The 14,581-nt window shown below is 46.2% G+C and overlaps 1 protein-coding gene across 1 annotated transcript in view; it reads left to right on the forward strand.

Annotated features, from left to right (window-relative positions):
• Positions 1 to 4,359: 4,359 nt before the first annotated feature.
• ube2t (ubiquitin-conjugating enzyme E2T (putative)) overlaps positions 4,360 to 14,581 on the forward strand; it is a 51,642-nt gene continuing 41,420 nt past the window's right edge. Inside the window, exons 1-2 of the mRNA XM_078546675.1 lie at positions 4,360 to 4,856; positions 6,063 to 6,171. The gene's annotated coding sequence lies outside the window, so the exon portion shown is untranslated. The remainder of the gene's footprint in view (positions 4,857 to 6,062; positions 6,172 to 14,581) is intronic.

A 14,581-nucleotide genomic window follows, 5' to 3' on the forward strand; every position in this document is an offset into this window, starting at 1 on the left:
TAATTCCTGCACTTGCACTGTAGTTACCAAGTAAACCTGCCACAGAAAGTTGTCATTTCAAGTCTAAGTGCCCTTGAAACAAAGTAATAAGTGTTAATTATTGCCAGTCAACATCTCTGACACTGAAAATTAACTATTACAAGTGTAGAATCTCATTCCTGCTTGATTTTTTTAATGCAGTTTTTTTTTGTTTTCTTTCTGTCCCTTATTCTCTCTCTATTGTTCCAATCGTTCTTGCCCTTTAATAAAAGCAAAATATTGAGATCTGCAATAAAAACAGAAAATGCTGGAAAAACCAACAGGTCTGGCAGCATCTGTGGCGGGCGAAACATAGTTATCATTTTGAGTTCTTTGGAACCCCAGTTGCTGGCAGACCTGCTGAGTTTTTCCAACGCTTTCTGTTTTTATTTCTTTCATTTTATTTCTGTTTCTGTACCTGATTGACATTGAACTGATCATTCTAATTTACCCTTAATTTTTATTCCTCACACTGTTAATTTCACAATGCTTCAAACCTTGATTCCCTCCTATTTCTTCTCAACATATTGCCATTCAGCAATGTCATCTGAAAACACAGCATCAGGTTTCACATGTACACTGACTGACAACACTCAACTCTCCCTCACCTATACCTCTCTCAACACTTCCTCTAATTGATCACACTGCTTGTCTGACATCCAGTACTGGACGAATAGAAATTTCCTCCAATTAAATAATGGGACGACTGAAGCCGTTGTCTTCAATCTACAACACTAACTCCATTCCTCTCCCTAGCAGCTGTCTGAGGCTGAATCGGACTTTTCACAACCTAGGTGTCATATTTGTCACAGAAGTGAGAAATTGACTAAGATAAAAGCAAAATACTGCAGATGCTGGAAATCTGAAACAAAAACAAAAATAACTCGAAAAACTCAGCAGTTCTGACAGCATCTGCGGAGAGGAATACAGTAGAAAGAAATAAATGTTCTGATGAAGAGTCATACGGACTCGAAACATTAACTGCATTCCTCTCTGCAGATGCTGTCAGACCTGCTGAGTTTTTGCTTTTTGTTTTTGTTTTTGTTTGAGAAATTGACTACCTGGCCATCCCATCAACAAGACCGCCTAACACACTTCTGTAATATTGCCCGACTTGAGTGAAGGTCACGTCATGCCCATATAGCTAATTGGGAAATGGACACTTGACTTTAAAAACAACATGAAATATGGACACTTTCCTACACAAGATGGATTCCGGAAAGTCAGGTGACTTCTGTTGTGGCTTCTGGAGACACAAAAACAATGGGCCGTAGCTTCCAACTAGCATCAGAAACAGATGGCCCGCAGGAATTAGAAGAAATAAATACATACTCACCTTCCCTTGAAATTTACACTGACACTTCCGAACACTGGAGCTGCTTGGGGCCTGCATCAAAAGACTCCTCACAGGCCCCAGCCAAGTGCAGCTCTGGTGGATTAAAGGAGGCCACACCCCCTTTTTTATGGCACTAGCTGCCATAAAGCAGGTAAGTTTAAAGGTCCCAGTAGAATTGACAGGCCAGGAAGATTGACCTCCACGGGAGTTCCCCTACACTCCCAACCTCCCCCACGGGACTCCCTCCCACACCACTGACCAACTCCCACAAGGATTCTCCCCCCTGCAGGCCCACACCCCCTCCGATCTCCGATTGGGCCCCCACGGTCCAATAATTAGATAGAACTTGAGGTGGTGTGGGGGAGTCAGAGAGCAGGTGGGTGGGGGGCTCTTGTAGGGGTTGAGGGGTGTCGATGTCAGGGGATGAGGGGTCAGAGTTCTGGAGTTTGGGGGGTTCGGAGTTCAGGGGTGGAGTGTCAGATGTCAGGGGGGTAGGGGTGTAGGGATCAAAGGTCAGGTTGTGGGGGTCAGAGGTTGGGGGTGTCGGAGATCGGGGGAGGTCGGAGGTCAGGGATGGGGGTGTCGAAGGTCGGCGGGAGTCAGGTCAGGCCTGCAGGGACAATCAGAGATCAGAGGGAGCGTGGGCATGCAGCAGGGAGAATCCTTGTGGGGGATGGTCAGGGGTATGGGGGAAGTCACGTGCGGGAGGTTAGGAGTGTGGGGGGAGTCCCGTGGGGGTCAGTCTGGGTGATTACAATAGTTAGAAGAGGTTTTAATTCTTATAACTTTTTCTGGCTAACTATTGGTTTAATCCTGGTGGAACCATCCGAAGTTTGCAATTTAAGTCACATTTGAGCAATTATCGAGAGGAACTTTGCACTTCTGGGCAATTGCCATGCAAACCCTTAACTGGGAATTTCCGAGAGGGACTCCCCGGCACATCTTAAGGGTACCCCCCAAATATGATGCTGGGGAGCTTGGAAGGTATGGCCCAATGTGTCTAAGAGGTGACTTAGAAGGCAAATGATTATCCCAGATGCTACTTGGCTACCCCTTACTATTTCAATGGAAGAGCTTTAAAATGGCAATTGCTGCTAGACTTGCCAGTCCCTTGAAGATGGGTCATTCAGTGAGATGATCATAGCTGGAATGTTTGATGTAATATCAAACATCTCCCCATTGCCAATTGTATTAGTCAATGGCTCCAACCCATTGTGTGGGCAATGGAATGCATCAATACTGCCATCATTGAAACAAAACTTACTGGAGATAGAGTCGATACCTGATAAATCCACAATGGAACCCAGCAAGGCAGTCTAGGACCAACACCTCATAGGGAAAGATCTCATCCAGCAAAAAGAAAGAATCCTGCCTCGAAAATACAGTCATCTCAGGCAGTGAAAAGGGGCTAATTCATTTTATCTACAGGAGCTAGGCCACAATCTCATCTGAAACAGCCAGAAACCTCTGCCCTCTGTTTGTCTTCAAGGAACCAGGAGAGAATCCTTCAGGCCTACAATATTTTCAACCGCCACCTTGAGGACTGTAAACTGGTGACTGGTTTCTTGTTACTCTGTCAGTAATCCAAGTGCATGTTACAAATCTAGAAATCATCTTTTCTTTGTGTGTGTCTGCATGTTTGGGGAGTGGGTGTTTGCTGGGTTTACATTTGGAGTGTTGTGAAAATAAATGTTTACACTTTCTTTTGATATAAACTTACAATGAAGCCTATTTGTGTCTATCCTTTAAAATACAGCACTCAAAAGCCAAGAAGTGAGAAAAGGGAAAAATTATCCCACATCTCTCCACATCCATAACATTTGCCTCCACCTCAGCTCAGCTGCTGTTGAGGCCCTTATCCATGCCTTTGTTATCTCTAGAATTGACTAATCCACTCATTACTGATGCCCTACCATCTTCCACCTCCATAAATTTAAGCTCACCAAAAACCCTGTTGCCGTGTCCTAACTAAGTCCTGTTCATCAATTATCTCTGTTCTCGCTGCCCTACATTGACTCCCAGTCTGGCAACACCTTAATTTTAAAATTCTCATACTCCTTTTCAAATTCCACGATAGGTTCTCCATTCCTTACCTCTGTAACCTCCTCCAGTCCTACAACACTCTGAGATCTCTGCACTCCTCCAATTTTGGCCTCATATCCCTCTCTGATTTTATTTACTGTACCCTTGATAGAGTGCTTTTAGCTGCCTAGGCCCTAAGCTCTGGAATTCCCTCCCTAAACCTCTCCATCTCTCTCTCCTCAATTATGACAGTCCTTAAAACTTATCTCTTTGACCAAGCTTTTGTCATCTTGCCTTAATATCACCTTTTGTGGCTTGGTGTCAATTTTGCAAGGTATTTACAGCAGAGAAACAGGTCATTCAGCCTAACAGGCCAATGCCAATTTTGTTTGATAATGATCGTGTGCAACGACTTGAGAAATATTACTATGTTGAAGGCACAATATAAATGCAAGACGTTGTTTATATTATTTGATTGGTTAAGAAGCTACACAGTTGCTTGCTCCCAGCTGCTGCACCATTTTAATTTCACTTTTTGAGCAATTTGCAAAGCAAAATATGAAGATTAAGCAGGCAAGAGCAAGTCTAACTAATGGTGGATATTATTAATTGACCTAAACAGCAATTTTTGCATCAATATGGCAATATCAAGGGTCTGCTACAAGCTGAATTCATGTTCAGAAATCTGACACTGTTTGTAAACCATAGTGAACATGTGGAGATCTCGTTATTTTAATGAGTGACATACGTGTAAACAGATTCAGATTTGTATGCCAAAATGAGACTTGTCAACAGTCCAGGAATTAAAGATTAACTTCCTGAACAATTTGGGAGAAAGGACATGGGGGATTAAAAGGAAAATTTTAAACTAATTTTCTTTGAAGCAGGGAGGCAATGGTGGTGGCATAGTGGTATTGTCACCAGACTAGTAACCCAGAGACCCAGGGTAATGTTATGGGGACCAGGGTTCAAATCCCACCATGACAGATGGTGGAATTTGAATTCAATAAAAAACTTGGAATTAAAAGTCTAATGATGGCCATGAACCAATTGTTGTAAAAACCTGTCTGGTTTACTAATGTCCTTTAGGGAAAGAAATCTGCTGACCTTACTTGGTCTGTCCTACATGTGACTCTGGACCCACAGCAATGTGGTTGACTCTTAAATGGACTAGCAAGCCACTCAGTTCTCAAGGGAAATTAGGCATGGGCAATAAATGCTGGCCTAGCCAATGATGCCCCTATCCCATGACTGAACAAATAAATAAAAAGTTGGCCCAGAGTTGCAATGTTGTTAGCTGAATTCAGATTGTGCACTCTTAGTACGTGCAATATACCTACTTGCCCAGCATGCATTGGTACCAGTTATATGTCGAATAACTGAAATATTTTTCTTTAGGTTCTAGCAGATTCTCTAGACTTGTTTTCTTCAAAATGTTTTGAAGAAATCCGAAAGGACAAATTTCAAAAACTTCATTCAGGTAAAACTTACTTTGAATATTTTTAAACTGAGAGGTTGTCTGTGTTTGTGTGTTTTTGTGTCTGAGAGATACAAAATAAATGTACCGATTACCTATCCACATGTTGCAGATTTGTTTTGTGGTTTATAAATGTATTGGGCCTGAACTTCCATGGAGTGGCAATAAGAACCGGATTGCCAATCTGCTCTTTGTTACTTACCTGAAAATCCAACTGCTCCTTTCTCTCCAAACCTTCTGACTCAGGCCAGGTGAGACCTGTGTGGGGCAGCGCGCTCCTGAGGTCTTCAGTTGAGGGCTGGAGAGTCGGAGGTAAAGAAGGCATGCCCCCTTTTTTACTGCTTTAGCTGCTGTAAAGCACTTAAGATTAAAGGTCCAACCACCTTCAGAAGCCATGGAGAAGATAGCTTTGTGAGGTAAGTGGATAGGATTGGGGATGGGGGGATCTGTCGCTGAGGGTGGAGGGGTCAGATGGTCGGGGGAACAGGGGTCGGGTGGTCAGTGGGAGTTGCGGGTCGAGTGGTCAGTAGTGGGGTTCGGGTGGTCAGTGGGGGTGCTGGGTGGTTGGGGGAGGTAATTTGGTCAGTCTGGGGGGGACAGGTGGGGGGTTGGGTGGTCGGGGGAGGGTTGGTCAGTGGGGTGGAGGGGGACTCGTGGTGGAGAGGGTAGGTGGGGGTCGGGAGCTTGTGGGGGAGTACTATGGGCGGGGGGGGAGGGGGTCAGTACTATAGTTACCCAGGAGTAAGATGTTCTTTTAATTCTTCTAACTTTTCCTGGATAACTATTACCTTAAGATGGTCTGATTTAACTCATACTTTCGGATGGTTGCGATTGCTGAACAATTGCCCAACGGAGGTCTGAACTTAAATAAAAGCAAAATACTGTGTGTTGCTGAAAATCCGAAATAAAAACAGAAAATGCTGGAAAAACTCAACAGGTCTGGCAGCATCTATGGTGAGTGAAACAGAGTTAACATTTCGAGTCCATATGACCCTTCTTCAGAGGTTTGAACTTCCCGGGCAATTGCCGGGCAATCCTTACCTGGGGATTTCCAGGTGTGGGGGCATGGGTTCTCCAGCTCATTTTCAGGGTACCCTCCAGTTACAACGCCAAAAGCTCGGAAGTTACAGATCATAAAGTTATTATGCCACTGCTCCATTTTTAAAAAAGTTTGAAGCCAATTGGTTATCTTGTGTGTTTTGTTGACAGTTGGAACAATTGAAGAGTCTACTAGCTTACACCTATGAGATGTGGTTTTAATTTGTAACATTGTGAGACAGAGAGCAAGAGAGGCATTGACGAAGAGAATGAGAAGCAGGTGGAGTATTTTTCTCATTTTCATTGTATTTCTTATTTTAGAGAAACAAGTCATTTAAATTTTAAAAACAAATAGAATGTCTTTTGGAACAACAGCTATGCAGGGGTATGATGGTTAAAAGAGGATTTGGGTGAATGGGGAATCTGGCCTTTACCACCCACCTTGGGGAAATGAGTGGGAATTGGGAGGGAGTAGATGAAGGCTAGCAGAGCAAGGGGGAAGAGCACACAAGTCCTGAGTGCTTTATTAAAAAGGGAATAAATAGAGAGAGTGAGGGGGAAGGGGTATGGGAAGGTGAAGGGGTAGGGGACACAATGAAGTAAGTAATTGTGGGGAGTTTGAATGTGGGGGGGGGGTGATGGGAAGGGAGATGCTAAGGGCCAGACAGCCATTGGTGGTTCCTTTCTCTGCCATACCATGCTATGTCACCCATCACCTCCCACACAAAAATAAAGAAACAAGCAGGAGGATAGAGAAGCCAGAAGATCAAGAAAAGGAAAAATGAAAAAATTAGCTAATTAGAATCAATAGAGAAGAGGTGAGAGAGAGGAACGGTAGCAGAAGAGGGAGAGACTGCAGCACAGATATAACAGAGACAAATTTCCCAGCTTACAGTGTGTAATATAGGGCAGAATTTTATGGCCCCGTTTCGGCGGGGACGGGGCCGTAAAATGCGGAGAGACATTCTAAACCTCATTGGCTTCGGCGGGAACATAAAATCCCGCTGTCGTAAAATTCTGCCCATAATGGGAGATTGTGCATATACATGAGGTGAGAGTGACTACCCTTGACATCAAGGCAGCATTTGACCGAGTGTGGCATCAAAGAGCCCTTGCAAATCTGGAGTCAATGGAAATCAGAAGGAAAACTCCGCTGGTTGGAGCCATACGTAGCACAAAGGAAGATGGTTGTGGTTGTTGGAGGTTAATCATCTCAGTTCCAGGACATCACTGCAGGTCTTCCTCAGAGTAGTGTCCTGGGCCCAACCATCTTCAGCTGCTTCATTAATTTCCTTCCTTCCATCATAAGGTCAGAAGTGGGGATGTTCGCTGATGACTTCACAATGTTCAGCACCATTCACAACTCCTCAGATACTAAAGCAGTCCATGTACAAATGAAGTAAGAGCTGGACAAATGGCAAGTAACATTCATGCGACACAGGTGCCAGACAATGACCATTTCCAACAAGGGAGAATCTAACCATCGCCCCTTGACATTCAATGGCATTACTATTGCTGAATCTCCCACTATCAGCATCCTGGGGGTTACCATTGACTAGAAACTGAACTAGACTAGCCATATAAATACTGTGGCTACAAGAGCAGGTCAGAGGCTAGGAATCCTGTGGCGAGTAACTCACCTCCTGACTCCCCATAGCCTGTCCACCACCTACAAGGCACAAGTCAGGAGTGTGATGGAATACTCCCTACTTGCCTGAATGAGTGCAGTGCCCACAACACTCAAGAAGCTTGACACTGTCCAGGACAAAGCAGCCCGCTTGTTTGGCACCTCATCCACAAACATTCATTCCCTCCACCACTGACGCACAGTGGCAGCAGTGTGTACCGTCTACAAGATGAACTGCAGGAGTTCACCAAGACTCTTTAGACAGCACCTTCCAAACCCATGACTGCTAGCATCTAAAAGGACAAGGGCAGCAAACACATGGGAACACCTGAACGTTTCCCTCCAAGCCACTCACCATCCTGACTTGGAAATATATCGCCGTTCCTTCACCATCACTGGGTCTAAATCCTGGAACTCCCTCCCTAACAGCACTGTAGGTGTACCTACACCACATGGACTGCAGCAGTTCAAGAACGTAGCTCACTGCCACCTTCTCAAGGGCAATTAGGGATGGGCAGTATATGATGGCCTAGCCAGCGATGTCCACATCCCATAAATGAATTTAAAAAACCATACATATAGAATCACCTTTGTGACAAGATGGGAAACCAATGAACCAGCAAGCAGTACAGTTTTAAGTAAAATGTTGTTTTGAATGCCCTATCTGACTTTTTTAGAAGTTCACTCTTGGGATGTCAGCATTATCAAGGAAGTCAGGTGTTATGGGAGGCAGACAGCAAAGTGGAGTTGAGACACAACCAGATCAGCCATTATCTTATTGAATGGCGGAGCAGGCTCGAAGGGCTGAATGGCCTACTCCTGCTCCTAAGTCCTATGTTCCTATCCCTGGCAAGATTGGCATTTATTGCCCATCTGCAATTGCTCTGAGAAAGTCATGATGGACCTTCTTGAGCAGCCTGCAGTCTGTGTGGTGAAGGGACTCTCACAGTGCAAGGTAGGGAGTTATTCTTTATAGTGGTTTTATATAAGTTAGTGGCTGGCTAAGCCATTTCAGAGGCAGTTGGTGTGGGGCTGGATTCCATTATAAGCTAGATTGGGTTTTGTTCGCTCAAGTGGTTTTATGACAAGTTCAGCAAGTTCTGTGTCACTTATACTGACAGCAGCTTTTTATTTCCTTTGTATATACATATAAATTAAGATACTGTACTCTGTACAGATTTTAACACTGAGATAGGCCTAAAATGGTCACCTGATTCCAGACTGTTTGCTTCTAGAAGGTGACCTTTGCCTTTTACTTTCAAATGGGACGGTATCATCTGGAGACAGAAAGGACATCTAGCTGTGGTTCACTCAAACTAGAAAAAGATTTGACAGAGGAAACATTAAGCTGTTAAGACCAACAACTGTAATAAAAATAGAAAATGATGGAAATACTCAGTGGCCTGAATTTTTCTCGTGTTGGGCGGGCTCGGCGAGAGTGGGCAAGGGCGGTGATTGTGTCACATGACTGTGCCACATGAAATGGGACATGTTTTTATTTTTCAGAAAAGCTTTTTATTTAATTCGTAAAAGCTTTAGGAAACGTCATCCCGCTCTTGGATGAGGTTTCCTAAAAAACGTAAAGGCCGCTTGGCCTTTTCGCCTGCCTGCCTACCATAAGGTTGGGCGGGCAGCATAAACTTGACATGAATTACTTCGTTAATGGCCTTAATAGGCCTATCAATTATTGGTGGGCGCGCAGATGACTCCGGCGCATGCCCGCCGAATGAAACATCGCGAGACAGCATGATGACATCAGGTTGCACGCCCAACGTCATCATGCATCTTTTTCTATGTCGGGCCCGCCCCCGCACGCCGACTGAAAAATCCTGGCCAGTAGATCTGGCAGCATTGATGGAGAGAGAAACCAAGTTAACATTTTGGGTCAATGGGCTTTCACCAGAACTGGAAATAGTTAAAGACTTAAGAATTTATAAGCAAGTATAGAGCCAGGGAGAAGAGGTTGAGCCAAGGGGAGGTAAAAAAACAAAATTTGATTGGGTGAAGGGAAGGACTGATTAAGTGCCAAATTGGATAATGTGCAAGGCAAAAGGGTGTGGGAGGATTGGCACAATAAAGAAATGAAAGATGGGTGTAGGGAGGTATAAATGGCTACTGCAGAACCATGACCAGCACCTGGTGTCCAAGAAAAAGAGAATTGTGCTTATGATCAGAAGCTTTTGAATTCAGTTTTGAAGCCGGAAGGCTGGTCAAAAGATAATGTGTTATTCCCCGAGCTTGTGCGGAGCTTCATTGGAACAGTGTAGAAGGCTGAGGACAGAGAGGTCAGAGTGAAAGTTTGATGGAGAAGGGATTGGAAGCTCAGGTCCCCGCTTGTGGATTAAACAGAGGTGCTCAGCAAAATAATCACCCGGGTCTCGATTAAGAGATCGGGGGAGGAGGGGAGAAATTGTGGGAGGCTGGGGCGATCAGGGAGGCAGGGAGAAGATTGTGGCCAGGGGTTTTGGTGCAGAGGTCAGGGGGAATGGGGAGAGGAACATGGAGTCCAGGAAGGAGGGGATGCATTATATGTTGTGTATGTGGATTTTATGATAGATTGACTCGGGTTTCTCACAAGAATCTTTTCACAAAAATTCAGGAGTATGCTATAGGAGGAAATGTAACAGCATAGTTAGAAAATTAGTGGACAGACAGAAAACAAGGGGTTAGGGTTAATTGGTATTGTTAAGTTGGAAAAGGATTAAAAACACACAAAATCCAGGGATCGGTGCTGAGTGTACAATCGTACTCAACATATGATTTGGACATGGGTGAAAAGGAGCATAGTACTAAAATTTGCAGATGACACATAGAGAGCTTGGCAAACAGTGAGGAAATCTGCAATATTTAGCTGCAAGTATCAGCTGGCTGAATGACACAGCACATGCCTCTGAGTCAGAAGAGTTTAGGAAGGCATAGACATATTTATCAGAATGATAAATGACAGGCGACAGGGTTAATTTAGTGCAGTTAATTTAGTGTGAGATAATGCATTTTTGGGTAAGGGAAATAAAGTCAGTTTATACTTATTGGAAAGAGGAAAAATAGGGCAAATAAATAATTCCTCAAAAATTTGAAAGTAGGTAAATAAAGCCATTAAAAGGGACAAAATGTCATGTGACTATGATATCACTTCTCATTAAATTTTCTCTGCAAGATCATTGCGGTGTGGGTTTAATTCAGATGTTGCACCATCAGTAAAGCCAGCGCCCCCAGAGGAGATAATGATTCTAATGTAGTTGTGAAACCAGGGCAAAGTAAACTGCTGCCAAAGTAGCTTCTGTGTGTTTGGTACCATTGCTTAGCAACACCAGTATCAACAAGATTACGTCAGTAGAATGAGGCCACCCAGTTGGCCCCCTGCCCATCCAAGAGGAAAACAAGCATGTCAACCACATTACTCTGATTAAAGCTACTCCACTGTGAAGGTGTAATATAAATTGAACAGCTTGATTTATTTACCAACATTAATATCAGCTAGAAAGCAGCCTGGCCTTAAGTTTGCAGTTGGATAGAGAATTTTCAGGCACTATCATTTCATACTGTGAAGCAATGAGTCAGAAAGCATAAAACAATGTTATAGCTTATATCAGGTAAATAACTGTTTGAAGGTACAAATAGGATTAAACAAAAACTAGAGGCTTTTAAAAAAAATCTGTTACTTTTACTTTTGTGCACTCCCCAATTGGAACTTGTCTTGGATCGTCTTATCTCACCTACCCATCTGCCAATAACAGTCTTGCTTTATTGGACAGTGGAACAACACTGTCAAGTCAGTATTTACTGCCCATCTTAGATAGGAGTAAGCCATATAATGTGGTACTGAAAGTATGTAGACCAGTTAAGTGTTCCTGTTCCTGAAAGATGTTTGCAAACAATCTGGTAATTTTCATGGGCCAGAATTTTACGTTCGTCGGTCGGGCGGCCGATTGCCGCTGGCGAAATGGGCCGCGCCGCCATTTTCCATGGGCGGGCCAATTAAGGCCCACCCAGTGGGTAAGCGACTCCCGTGGAGAACGGGAAAATAGTCGCGAGGGCGGGCGTCCTCAGACCCCTGGTTCCAATGGGGAACCGGCAGTCTGTATAAAGAGTGGCTAGGCAGCCTGCTTGAGGCAGTGCACCAAGGCCACTCGTGGAGAGAGAGAGAGATAGAGAGAGCGAGAGGGAGAGAGGGAGGACTGAGTGGACAGCAGCATGAGCAGGAGGAGGGGGGGCAGGCTGCAGGAGAGGCCAGCAGGGGGCCACTGTGCCCCCCGATTTTCTGATGCATGCCTTGCTGCCCTCCTGCAAGAGGTGTCTATCCGTTGGCACGTTCTGTATCCGGAGGATGGGAGGAGGAAGGCTCCCCATGTCACCAACCAGGTGTGGGAGGAGCTGGGTGACGCTGTAAGCGCCCATGATGATGTGCGGCGCACTGGCACTCAATGCAGGAAAAGATTCAATGATTTGCTGTGCTCTGGACGGGTGAGTACCATGTCGGTCTTGGCCATTTGACCCAGAAGGCAGCCTTAGCCTTTGAGCCCCCCCACCATGTCTTGCTGTCATTACTGCATTGGGCATCTGGCGCACACCTGGGTGGGCAAATGGGTACTGACCATGCTTACATCAGCCTTAGTGGTTGAGGAAAAGAAGGGCTTTCCCCGCAGCATATGTTGGTCTTCGTGGCATTTGAGCAGTTTGGGGGCCGGTAGACACATACTCAGAACTCCAACACATGTCATATTGATGGCAATGAGATGGTCCAAGGGGTGTCTCAAGGCCTTTTGGGCAAGTCCCATCTGCTGGCATCGGCGCCGCACCTATTTGCTCTTCCTTGCCGTGGGTGCTAGGACCCGTGGGCTATTCAAAGTGATGGATGCCAAATGTGTCCAAGGGGACCGCTGGGGGAGGGGGTTGGGACCAGCCATACTATCTTCTGGGGACTGATCACTAGTAGTGTGGACAGGTGCTGCTGGAAGCCTCAGAGGGGACACTGTGGTTGGGGTGTGGTGTGCGCGTGCAGAGTACATGAGCGATCAGCTCCAATAAATCCTCTTCTCTGTTTTGCAGACAAAAACTCACCACAATGCCCGGGAGTGCCAGAGGACTGGAGGTGGACACACCCTCCTCCAGCACTTCACACCCTTCGAGGAGCAGGCCATGGAGCTGGGCAGGAGGCAGGAGGCCAGGGCGGCTGGGGGCGGCGAGGCTGGGGTCCAGCGGGCAGGTATTTGAGGTCCACAGTCCCATCGACTCTGTCTGCCCAGCATCCAAACCACTGATGGTTGTTGCAATCATTAATGCTGAAACAATGCTCATTCACAGACTGAGACATTCTGACATTTGGGTCATACAGGAGGGACCCTCGTCCCCTTGAGGAATAACGTCTCCACCACCTTCCAAAGTCACCTTATCCCATTTGTGACCACTATCACCATGGTCTAACATGCCATTGGGTGCTGCACAGCCAAAGACTTATTCCATTCTAGGGGGTTTGGGATCTCCAGCACCCTTTCAGCCAGTGCGCCCCACATTACTCTGTCCAAAAGGTCCTCAGCACCTCAGCTGTGAACCTCATGGCACTCAACTTAGGTGAATGCCACCACGTTACTCATTCCTGCGTCAAGGGGAAATGTTGCCTTCTGCCCACGCGGTCTATGTCCCTCCTTACGGAATGAAGGGCAATAATATGACCTCTCAATCTCCCGTGTTCGGCGGAAAATGTGACAACTGTTAGCGATATTTCCTCAGCCCCGCAACTATCCAGGCAACAATGCATCCACATCAGGTACCCCTGCACTCTGCCCACTCCTATGGTTCATAACAAGTCATGTGGCATTCATGAGGCCATCTGACCAGCCTGTCTGCATGTGTGCTTAATGGTTGAGGCCCGTCTTGACTCATTTCCAACTCACCAATGTTCTTCTCCTTAGGGTCTTTAAGGGTGAGCGACTTATGAGGCTGGGGGGAAAGGGATGAAAGGTTGAAGTGAATGAACGCTAACTGATGCACTGTCCTTGTTAATTTCAGCATCATCACCAGAGCGACCCACACGTCCTCAACGCAGCCCCCCCGCTACACCTGACGGGCAACATGTGCAACTTGCAGCACATCATTTCAGCCAGCCAGGCACCAGCGCAGACACACACACCTCGTTGGGGACTTTACCGTTGGCTAGTGTCCCGGGTCACAGTGGAGAGGGCAAATCACGATTGCTGGAGGAGATGGTAGGGGCAGAGAGTGCTGATGGCTCCAGCAGCCGGAGGGCTGCAGGGGACGAGGCACATGCTGAGTCCAGCACTGATGACGTGCCTCTGGAGTTGTCCCCATTACAGCAGCTGCAGGAAAGGCGGCAGGAAGTGCGTTTGCATCTGGCAGGGTTGCATGAGGGAGTGGTTCAGTTGCTCTCTGCGACGGAGGAGTTCAGGCAGAGTGCACTTGAAGATTCCGCCCTCAGGGCAGAGCATCAGGATTCTTTCAATGAGAGATTGGCAACTCTCATAGAGAGGGGCTTTAACCAATGGATCAAAATATGATTGGATTACGCTCTGACCTGCAAGCCCTCAAAGTGGTACTGGCCACAGGAGGTCTTTCCCATTGTGGGAGATGTTGTGGACACCAAGTGCTGGCACTCGGTGCCCATGCATCTGCGGTGAGCAGGGAGATTGAAATGAACCTCATGTTGGCGCAGCAGTTGCCTGTCGTCGCTGCGAGCTCCTCTCAGGGCGCTCCGGATGAGGGCAGCAGCTCCTCCGCCCCTCTGCCAGCCAACGTTTCTTCCGTTGAGGCTGCGACAACTGGGGAGGTGCCAGTTCCGGAACTGGCCACTCCCTCCCAGGCGGGGCCATCACAGGCTCCATGGGCCAGAGGATGCCCCCCAAGGTCACCTAGGCCAATAGGACAGCAGAGTCAGCAGGCTGTCTCACAAGCCACTCCGAGTGATGGGGCGGCACCAAGCCTTTTTTTTTGTAACAATATACTTTATTCATAAAAAATCTTCAATCACATTCAAAACCATTTCAAAAACAACATTACAAGGGTACAATCCAGGTTAAACTTTTACAAAATGTATCACCAGGTGCAT

This window comes from Cetorhinus maximus, chromosome 8, assembly GCF_964194155.1.
Source record: "Cetorhinus maximus chromosome 8, sCetMax3.hap1.1, whole genome shotgun sequence".
NCBI lineage: Eukaryota > Metazoa > Chordata > Chondrichthyes > Lamniformes > Cetorhinidae > Cetorhinus > Cetorhinus maximus.